The 10,864-nt window shown below is 48.6% G+C and overlaps 1 long non-coding RNA gene across 1 annotated transcript; it reads left to right on the forward strand.

Moving 5' to 3' along the window:
• Nucleotides 8,904–9,765, forward strand: LOC110432210. Its single transcript, XR_002449614.1, has 3 exons — nucleotides 8,904–9,135; nucleotides 9,241–9,319; nucleotides 9,430–9,765. It is a non-coding gene; the product is annotated as an uncharacterized LOC110432210 (long non-coding RNA).

Here is a 10,864-nt window from a genome sequence, read left to right on the forward strand (position 1 = left end):
ACCTTCGACGTTTTACGGTCGGAGGATGTTTCTTGTTTTTTGTTGTAAGCTTCTGTTATGTACATTGTATATGGTTAATAAAGATCAGACATTTTTACCACATGGTCTCAGCTATCTATAACCTTCGACTTTTTATGGGTCGAAGGATGATTTTATTCTTTACTTGTAAATGTTCTTTTGTAATGATTTCTTCATCAATAATAAAGTTTTTAAGTTTGCTACAACCTTCGATCTCATTTTTATTACAACCTTCGCGCTACAGCATTTATATATTGCAACGTCACGGTGGTGTTGATCCTAAGGATCTTTGTGTTGCTGTGGCTTGCTTGTTCTTGATGCTTGATGTTGCGAAGGTGTTGTTGATTTTTTCTTGTGCGGAGGATCGCCGCTTCTTGGCCTTAGAACCTTCGACTTTTTTGGCGCGAAGGATCCTTCGCTGAATTGTGCTATTTTTTTCCTTTGCTCGACTCCCGTGGAGTGTTGTCGAGGAGAACCTTCGGCTATCTGAGTCGGAGGTTCTGAAGGGACGTTACGAGACTTCGTGCGATACCCTTCAGAGACCTCTGAGTCTGACTTCCATTGTTTCTGTTGTGGCTGTACACGACTTTGTGGTCGATGTTCATCACAACGCCGGAGTTCTAGTATTACGAAGCTTCGTGCGATACAAACTTTTGTTGGTGTTGTGAGGCTAACTCCTGCTTCCATGGTGGCCTAGGATTTTTGCTTTTTGAATGCTAGGTTTGCACTCGATGCTCGGGTCTTTGTATACTGATCCTGATTGAGGGTGGGGGTAGGGTGAGCCTGGTTTTATAGGCTTTCATGCATTTATTTTATGTACTCTGTTAGGTTAAAATTTATTATCGGGTTATTGATGGTTGTTGTGGTAGTTGGTTTTGCTGTATCTGACCGAGGGTTATTGTAGTTACGTTTTATTTTCACACTTTGTTTGTTGGGGGTCTGCTTAGAGTAGCAGGATACCTTCGACCTTATTTTGGTGAAGGTTATGTGAATTTTGTTGGGGTCTGTCCTGTGAATGTTAAACCTCCGCTGCCTTTTGGCGAAAATAATATTGTTCCTGATGCCTGATTCTCCTCAGGTCTTTGTCAGGTTTGAAGGTTTTGCTCCTTCTGGCCATGTTGTGATGCCTGAGAAGGACAGGACTTTTTCACTTTTTGGCCATGTTATCCTTGCTGCCCGGCTCTTGGCTAGGTCTTTTGCTAAGGATTTGGTGTTTTTTCACCTTTGAGGACGTTCCGAGCTTTCTGAGCTGTTGGATGAAAGCTGCGGAGGGTCCTTGTGATCACGTGATGTTTTGTCGAATGCTACAGCCTCGTTGCTGGCTGTTTTTCGACTTTTTGGGCTTTGGTTCTGGGGTGGATTCCTCTTTATATTTCAGAGGTTTTTACATAGGTTCTGCCTCGTTAAAAACCTCACCTCCTGGTAGGGGTACCCCTGTGAGGAAAAGAGTGCAGACCTTGGAATGCGAAAAAGTAGAGAAAAAGAAAACAAGCGTATTTAGGGATGTGGATGCCGCCGCTTATTTTGCAGGGGTCATCCTTACACTCAAATGTAAAATTTACGTAGATTGTCGACGTTCCACGTGTGGGTGGAGGTTCTTCCTTCGAGGTCTTTCAGGTAGAAGGATCCCGACCTTCCCGCTTGTATTGCTGTATAAGGTCCTTCCCACTTGGGTTGCAATTTACCAGCGTTTGGGTGATCTCCTTTTTTCCTGAGCACCAGGTCCCCATTTTGTATGTCTTTTCGTAATACCTTGCGGTCTCTCCAATTCTTGGTTTCTCGTTGATACCTTGTAATGTTCTCCACTGCCTCAAGTCTTATTGATTCTAAGGTTTCCTTGCAGTACTCTTCATCTTCAGCCAACTGCTGCTTCATGGAACGCAGGCTTTGGTGTTTGATTTCTTCGGGCAACATTGCCTCTTCCCCATACAAGAGCTTGAATGGAGTGAACCCAGTTGTTCTTGAAACTGTTGTGTTATGTGACCATACAACTCTTGGTAGTTCTTCAACCCATTTCCCCTTGCGTAGGTTGAGTAAGGTCTTGGAGATTGCGGAGAATATTGTTCTGTTTGCTCTCTCTACGGCCCCGTTTGACTCTGGGTGATAAACAGATGCGAAAGCAATTTTGGTTCCTATGTGATGGCAGAATTCCTTGAAACTGTCTGAATCAAACTGCTTCCCGTTGTCAACTGTGAGCAAGCGTGGGACTCCGAATCTGCAGACTATGTTCTGCCAGAAAAATTTCCTGATTGTTTCAGAGGTTATGGTTGCCAGTGGCTTAGCTTCGATCCATCTTGTGAAGTATTCGATGGCCATGACTGCGAATTTGTTTCCCCCCTGGGCAGTTGGCATTGGTCCTACCAGGTCCATTCCCCATCTCTGCAACGACCACGATGCTGGTATGAGCTGAGTTAGTGCTGAAGGTCCTGACTGAATTGGTGAGAAGGTTTGGCAGGCTTTGCATGTCTTCACTATTTCTTCAGCATCTTTAATGTGAGTTGGCCAGTAGAAGCCTTGTCTTAGTGCTTTAGCAGACAACGCGCGAGGTCCAATGTGAGACCCGCACATCCCTGAGTGTATCTCTTGTAGGAGTTCTCTGCCCTCGCTTTGTGATATGCATCTCAGCAAAGGTTGGACTACGCCTTTCTTGTACAGGATCCCGTCAATGGAGGTGTAATTCCTTGCTCTTGCCTCCATCCTCTTGGCTGTTGCTTCGTCGTCTACAGCTGTCTCGCCTTTGAGGCAATCAGCTATTGCCTGCCTCCAATCTTCGCTTTCTGTCAGCAGGACTGAGCGAAAGGCTTTTGGCAATGATTCGGTTGCGGGTGCTGCAACAATCTGGTGGAAGGTTCCTTCTGGCAAGGGGGTGTTGTTGGCTGCTGCTTTCGCTAGCTCGTCTGCCTCGTAGTTTTCGGCTCTTGGAATGTATTGCAGAGTGAATCCCTTGAACCTTCTCTCCAGGCCTCTTACGACGGCCAGATACCTTGCCAGCTCCGGGTTGTGTGCTAGGTATTCCTTCTCCACTTGCCCTGCCACCACCTGGGAGTCTGTTTTGATGAGTAGGGTTTTTGCTCCCGAAGCCTTAGCTTTGTTCAGCCCGAGGATGAGACCTTCATACTCGGCTATGTTGTTTGTTGCTTTGAATTCGAGTCGTATAGCAAACTTTAGTTTGAGTCCAGATGGTGCGATTAGGACGGCTGCTGCTCCTGCTCCCGCTTGGCCCCAGGCGCCATCTGTATACAGCGTCCACGGCTGATCGACTACCTTCTCCTCGTTTTCGTTCGAAGGTGTCCAATCTGCCATGAAGTCAGCCAGGGCTTGAGATTTGATGGAGGTTCTGGGGACATAGGTGATATCAAACTGTGATAGTTCGGCCGCCCATTTTCCTATACGTCCGGAAGCCTCTTTGTTCCTAAGGATATCACCTAGTGGCTGTGAAGTGGGCACTTTAATCTCATGGCTTTGGAAGTAATGCTTGAGCTTCCTTGATGCACACAGGACCGCGTACGCGATTTTTTCTATCTCCGTGTAGTTCAGCTTTGCTCCTGACAGAGCTTCAGATACGTAGTAAACGGGTCTTTGCACCGTTCCCTTACTGTCGCTTGTCTCGTGCACTAGGACACCACTGACAGCGTGATCGGAGGCAGCCACATACAGTAGTAGTGGGGTGTCTGGCTCAGGCACTGTCACCACCAGGTTGGTTGCAATGTAATTTTTGAGATGCCTGAAGGCCTCTGATTGTTCCGGACCCCATTCTGTTTTACCTTCTCCTCTCAACACCTTGAAGAATGGGAGGCTCCGTTCTGCCGATCTTGAGATGAATCTGTTGAGGGCTGCTATTCGGCCAGTCAGCCTTTGCACTTCTTTCTTGTTTGAAGGTTCTGCCATTGACATGATTGCTTTTGTTTTGTCTGGGTTAGCTCTAATTCCTTCAGAGCTGATGATATATCCCAGCATTTTTCCCTTGCTGACCCCGAACACACACTTCTCCGGGTTAAGTTTCAGCCCGGCAGATCTAAGATTGACGAAGGTTTCCTGCAGGTCCTTGATATGATCTTCCTTGCGCTTGCTCATGACGACAACATCGTCGACGTAGGCTATGATGTTTCTCTGTAGCTGACTTCCTAGAACCTTCGACATCATTCTGGAGAAGGTTGCTCCAGCGTTTTTGAGACCTTCTGGCATTCTGGTGTAGCAATACGTGCCGAATGGGGTTGTGAAGCTTGCCTTTCCTTCGTCTTCTTTTTTGAGCCAAATTTGGTGGTAACCAGAGAAACAGTCCAGCAGTGAGAATCTCTGACAACCAGCTGCTTTGTCCACAGAGGTATCTATCCTTGGCAAGGGGAAGGAGTCTTTGACACAAGCCTTGTTGAGATCCGTAAAATCTATGCACATTCTCATTTTGCCATTTTTCTTGGGGACCAAGACCACATTTGCCAACCATTCCGGGTATATGACTTCTCTGATGACCTTTGCGTCCAGGAGTCTTTGTACCTCTGCCTTCGCGGCTAAGGTTCTTTCTTCAGACATTTTTCTCTGTTTCTGCTTCTTCGGCCTCATCCTCGGATCAATGTCCAGCGAATGCTCTATTATGTCTCTGCTGACTCCTTGTAGGTCAGCGGCACTCCAAGCGAAGATATCTTGGTTCTTTTGCAACACGTCTAGCAATTCGAGTTCCTCCTCTCTACCAAGGGTGGCGGAGATGGTGACCTTCTTATCTGGAACAGCTTCCTGCAGAGGGACACATTTCGTTTCCTCCTGATCGGCCAGGTCTGTTTTCCCCCTTGGCATGTCTGGTGGCTGGGAAGCTTCATGCTGCGTAGAGTCTACGGAGTTTATGTTCCGGAAGGACTTGTAGATTGCTTTCTCTATGTTCCTTGCCTCCTTTTGACTTCCGTGAACCGTTATCACTCCGTGCAGAGCCGGAATTTTCATGCACAGGTATCCCATATGAGCGGCCGCATTGAACTTGTTCAAGAATCCTCGCCCGAATATGGCGTTATATGGGTAGTGCAAGTCTACCACATCGAAGGTGACGTACTCTGTTCTTGCGTTCTCCGTTGTGCCGAAGGATACGGGCAAGGCGACCTTCCCCAGAGCATGTATCTGCTTTCCTCCGAACCCGATCAAAGGTGATTCCGAAGGTTGGAGTTGGCTTCTACTGAGCTTCATTTGGTCAAAGGTTCCAGCAAATATTATGTCTGCGGAACTCCCTGAATCCACTAAGATCCTGCTTACTCCCCAACCCGCAACATTTGTTGTTATGACCAAGGCGTCTGTGTGAGGGTAGCTTTCCAATCTTAGATCTTCCTCGGTGAAGGTTATTGGGGTTCTGGACCAATCAGTGCGTCTCACTGGCCCTTGAACTGCAACGTTGTTGACGAGCCGGAGGTGATCCTTCTTCTGCTTCTTTGTCTGGAACTCCATTGAGGACCCCCCAGCTATTGGTAAGATCATTCCAATCGTGGGCAGGGGTGTATGAGGGCCGATCTGATTATCAGGGTGGGGTTCGGTTTTTGGCGGTGGTGGGGCTTGGAGTAGCTGTAGCTGGTTTGGGGGAGGAGGTAGTGACTGCTGGTGGGGTTGCGGGGTTTCGATGTACGTAATGTGTGGAGATCGTGGAGGAACATAGTTTGGTGGAAGGTTGTGGTCCGCGGTTTGCTGGGCTGGGCGCTAAGCTGGTAGGAAGGTGGGATAGTAAGCGGAGGCTAGCGCGCTGGGCTGAAGTGGAGCTGGGTGCTGCTGGCTTGAACCTCCGACATATGAATGGTAGAAGGTTTGAGGGAATGTGTGATTTACTTCCCGAGGTTGAGCAGCTGGTATCGGAGGTTGCGGAGCTGACCTGCTCTTGATCCTTTCCTGAGTTTCTTTTGCATCTGGGCAATCTCTGGTGGAGTGACCCTTCTCCTCTCCATGGAAGAAGCAATATTGTTTCCGTGGTCGCTGACTTTGATTTTTTCGCCATCCCGCATTTCGACCCCCTCTTCCGGCTTGATTGGGTATGCGTTCCGAGCTCCGCGCTTCCACTGGTGGACGGTTATTTTCCGGCCTGTCATTTTTCGGTTGCTCGATATTCATCATCTGTCCACCAGCCTCTCGCTGTGGCCGGCGTTCATCCTGGCTGAGGTTCTTCTTTTGTGAATTTCTATCATTGCTCTGCCTCTTCTGAGAGTTTTGGTCTTCCAACCTTTTGCGGTAGTCGTTGTCTGACCTGCAATACTTCTCAAACTCGTGGTACAGCTCGTGCATGGATGCTGGCTTTTCTCTGGCCAAATGAGCCGCGAAGGGCCCTATGCGAAGACCCTTGATGGCCGCTTCAATGGCAACCTCCTCCGGCACACCGGGTGCTCTCGCCTTAGTCTGCACAAACCTTTGGAAGTACTCCCGCAGTGCCTCTCCCTGATTCTGGCGACACTGGAACAGGTCCGTGGAGGTTAGTGATTCAACCGCGAATCCCTGGAAATTCGCTAAAATCTTGTCTCGAAGGTTCTCCCATGAATAGATCGACCCGGGTCTGAGCATCGAGTACCACGCCAAGGCATCTCCCTCGGCTGCGATCACGAAGGATTTTGCCATCACAGTTTCATTCCCTCCAGCTGAGGCCACGGCTGCCTCGAAACTCATCAGGAATTGGCGCGGGTCTGCCTTTCCGCCGAATTTAGGGAGCGTGATAGGTTTGTAGGTTGTTGGCCAAGGCGAGGTCTGCAATCCTTCGGACAAGGGGGATCGAAGGTCCAACGCGCCCCGCAGCATGCCACCGTAGTTTGCCGGTTGCACATCTAATGTCGGGCCGGCGCTGGTCAGAACAGCGGGCTGGATCGTCGGCTGAGGTGAAGGTTGCATGCTAAGGATTTCTGCCTGCAGAAGTGAAAGCTGCTGCCTGATCTCGGCCGCTTGCGTCGCGGCTACCGCTGCCTCTTGGCTGGCGGCGTAGGCAGCAGCGATCCGGTCTCGCTCTTGCTGAAGGTTCTGCAACTGCGCTTGCAGCTGCTGGAGCTCTTGCGTGGCCGTGGGTTGCGTCGGGCCCGCGGCGGGAGGAGGTTCCTGGCGTGTTTCCGGCTGCTCATTCTCTGGTTGCCCGCCCTCAGAACCTTCTCCCTCTACGGTCACGTACGTGCTCCGCACGGCCCTCCTCGGCCTTCCTCTCCTGGAGGGCTCTGCCCGAGGTCTTGTGGTGCTTGTTCTCTTTCCAGCCATCGCAGGTTATACTTCGGCCCCACGGTGGGCGCCAATGTTGGGGAGATGCTCTCCGCACTCCCCAGCAGTGCGGTGGATAGTGAACCTTCTCACTCGATGCCGTGAGAGGTCTGAGCTCCAACGGGCAGTAGGCTCAACAGTAGGTGAAAACAGTGAATGCTCTCTCTCTCTCTATTAATGGCGGTGTCGCGCCCCTTATATAGGGCCTGGAAACCGATCTAATGACATTTACATAAATGCCCCGTGACGGTGGGGGAATATTCCAGTATATTCTTTCATCGCAGTCTACTGACCCTAATACACCTGCGTAATTTCACATTAAGCCCCTTGTTCATCCTCTGACTGGGGCCTCAGCTGGTCGGAGGCTTGGATCCTCCGCCCAGTTGCGGATCCTCCGACGCTTTGGTGTCGGAGGTTCCTCGGCCCGGCTGGGCCGGAGGTTGCTCGACCCGGCCACCCCGGGAGCTCCTCCTTAGCCTGGTCCAGTCGGAGGTTCCTCGGCCTGGCTGCGTTCTCGCCATCCTCGGACCCGGGAAGGTCGGAGGTTCCCCCCTTTCCTTGTTTGTGGGCCTCCGCCGGTGTCTCAGTTCCTGCACACACTTAGCACGACCAGACGAGTCGTCAACATTAGCATTTTCCAGTGAAGGATATCCTTCGACGCTTCAGGCGTCGGAGGTTCCTTGGATGAAGGATAACCTTCGACGCTACCAGGGGGAAGGATGCAGCTGTTCCCCAACAGTTCCCAGCCCCTTGATTTCATCCATGGCTTCAGATCATGCTGCACTTTGAACTGGGTAATAGTCCAAATATAGTATGTGTTTGTAGAAATAATTCACCGGTTAATAGTTTTTCCATAATTCAAATGAAATGTCGATGTATTCTCCAGTTTTTCAATCTGTCGATGCTTAAGCCGAGCAAATTCAACTGTTTTTCATAAATAGTTGCTTATAAAAAATGGGAATATTTCAGGTACCATGTCTAAGCTTAATGTTTCCTCGTAGTCATGAAACAGGGCTCTCTACAGCCCACCAAGGTCCTTACCACAATTTTATATTTTTTAATTCCAACTAACCCTGACAACACCATGCTGCACTTTCCTGCAGTGATTGGGTCGTCTTCCCACCATACATCAACGCTACCTTAACTGGCAGCGAGGTTATTGATCAGTTTAAAACAAATTCTCCAATGAGTGCCAAAGTCATGGCAGCCATAATGGCCCTTTATATGGAGCTGGATGCTCAAATCTACTAAAATGTTGCTTCTACACCCAGACGCTTATACTTGCCTCCTGGCTGGGCAGTATGCGACCACAAATATTCATCTTACAAACCTTAGATTTATCACAACTTTTACCTCACTGTGCAGTTCCTTCTTATGTGCAGAATGATTGCATTACAACCAATTCTGGAGAAGAATTGACTGCTAGATGGGCTCCATTTTTTGCCCCACCTTACTTGTTTGCCAACTTTTCTACTTATAACTTTGTATGTCTCCTTCTTGTCTTCACGTACTATTTTCTGAAATTATTGCCAACAAATCCGAATCTTCATGTGTTTTTTTATAAGGTCTGCAAATAATATATTTTACTATTACCGGTTTTTTTTCATACATAGCCCCAATAGTATGTAACCAAACCCTTTTTGTTGTCACACTTGCTTTGTTTCAGGTAATTGCACCTCTGCTCATCGGCGACCAGTGGATATGTTTTGCCTTTGATATGAATAGCAAGCAAGTTTCAATCTTCTACCCTGGCAAGCCCCTTGCTGCTCAACGCTGTTTTGTTGGCCAATGGTACGTTCACGTTCAAAAGATGCTCATCGGACTTAGTCTTGCTTATGGGCCGCATGTTTAGAGTCGCGCTTCGCCGCTTGTTCAGTGGAAAACAGATTATTACCGCTGGAATGGTCGCATTACCGGAAAGTATGTCAACATCGAATTTCGATATAGCACCTTTTCATTATCAGCACTTAATCCGCACTTCATCCGTTCATATGTAACTCAGCAAATGTCTTTGCTTGTTCGCAGGTGGTTCCATGGTTTCTTAGTTGCCGTTTTTGCATTGATTTTTGATGGTGTGCTTGGAGAAACTCAGGACCCTGTAATGGTGATCCCTTTGCTGTACTATGGCAAATCACGTTGCAAAACACGTTTTTGGTATTCACGTTCTAACCCGTGCATGTATTTCTTTTTTCATGTACTATGGGCCGGCCACAGAATCCGGAGTACTCGGTCAAGTGGACCTTGTGTCACCTCCTTCTTGATAGGCCGATGAACCCACTGCGTCCCGAAGCCTGGTTCAAAACCAGGCCATAGCTACCTGGGTACCCGGAGGCCCATTAACACTTTTGGATATGCGACTGAGCTTTTGTGATTAGGCCCACCTGATTTTCTTTTGTAGTCCCTTATTCGACCCCATGCTGCGGGCCTAGTCAATCCTATGTATAGTTATCTAGTTCAACATTTTCATCAGGTACCCTGCTAACGAAGTGTTGGACGAGCCCCTAATATGTCCTTGTCCCTGATAATAGATTGCTTAAAACTTTGTGCTTGTTCTCGATGCGCTCTTAATCAATATATGCTGTGTATTTTATTGTGGACTGTATTTCATCATCGCTTAGCTCGTTGAAAATCTTCCTTCCACCTCACGGTACACTGGCTTCTCTCTCTCGCTGTTGTGTTGGTTGTCTTGCCTTGGAACTCTTCCTTCCACCGCATGGTTCACTGGCACCACTCCCCCAATCTCTTGTTGCCGAGGCCCACCGCTCCATTGATTCCTCACAACCACTCGCCGCCTAGACGCGTCTCGTACATCATTTTCAGCATGTATTTATTGTACTTTAGTGCTCAACGGCTATACTCACCCGCAGTAGCGACCATAAATACACTGCCCCCTTATCCCCTTCCCAGCACCAGGCAGCCATTCTAACACTTAACCTCCTTCATCTCCCTTCACGTTCTTTCTTCAACAGTTCCTCTTGCTTCTCCTTTTCTTCTCGCATCCCGCTGTATTCTTCTCCAACCCGTTTCCAAATTCGTTGCACCATAATGCTGATATCCTTTTCCTCAAAAAATGGCACAATCCTCCTCTGTCAACTCGCAGGCACATCTTTCATTACTTGATGGACCAGATCCGGTTGATCTGGTCACCGGTCTACCGCTAATAGTCTGTCAGTCACGCAAAGATGTCCGGCTCATTGCTCTTACCAGTACTCGAGCGAGTTCAGTGGGCAAGAGGTTTTTCAAGTGCCCTAGGAACAAGGAGAAGGCAAGTCCCTATTCGCACTCAAATGTCCGAACCATTGCGTGCAACGCATGGCCCTATAGCTGCCCTTTTTTATGTATTTTTTATTTGTATCCTTACTAATTTTACTACGTTTTCTTTTGCTTAGGACCCAAACTCTTGCAGATCCTACTACTTCCAAGCGGACTACGAGACGTTGCGGTGTGGCATTGGAAAATTGGTAGTTCCACGACAGTCACCTGCAACTCAGACTCAATATATGGAGGCGCCTACCGATCCCTGCTGTCTCGATTCCGGTCTACAGCAACAGATCAACGAACTTAGTAATCAGCTTGTTCAGCTCAGCGGTCGTTTGTCGCGCGTTTGTTCCCACGACGGAATCTCCCGCCTGCTCATCGTTTTATTATT

The sequence above is a fragment of the Sorghum bicolor genome, chromosome 2 (genome assembly GCF_000003195.3).
Source record: "Sorghum bicolor cultivar BTx623 chromosome 2, Sorghum_bicolor_NCBIv3, whole genome shotgun sequence".
Lineage (NCBI taxonomy): Eukaryota > Viridiplantae > Streptophyta > Magnoliopsida > Poales > Poaceae > Sorghum > Sorghum bicolor.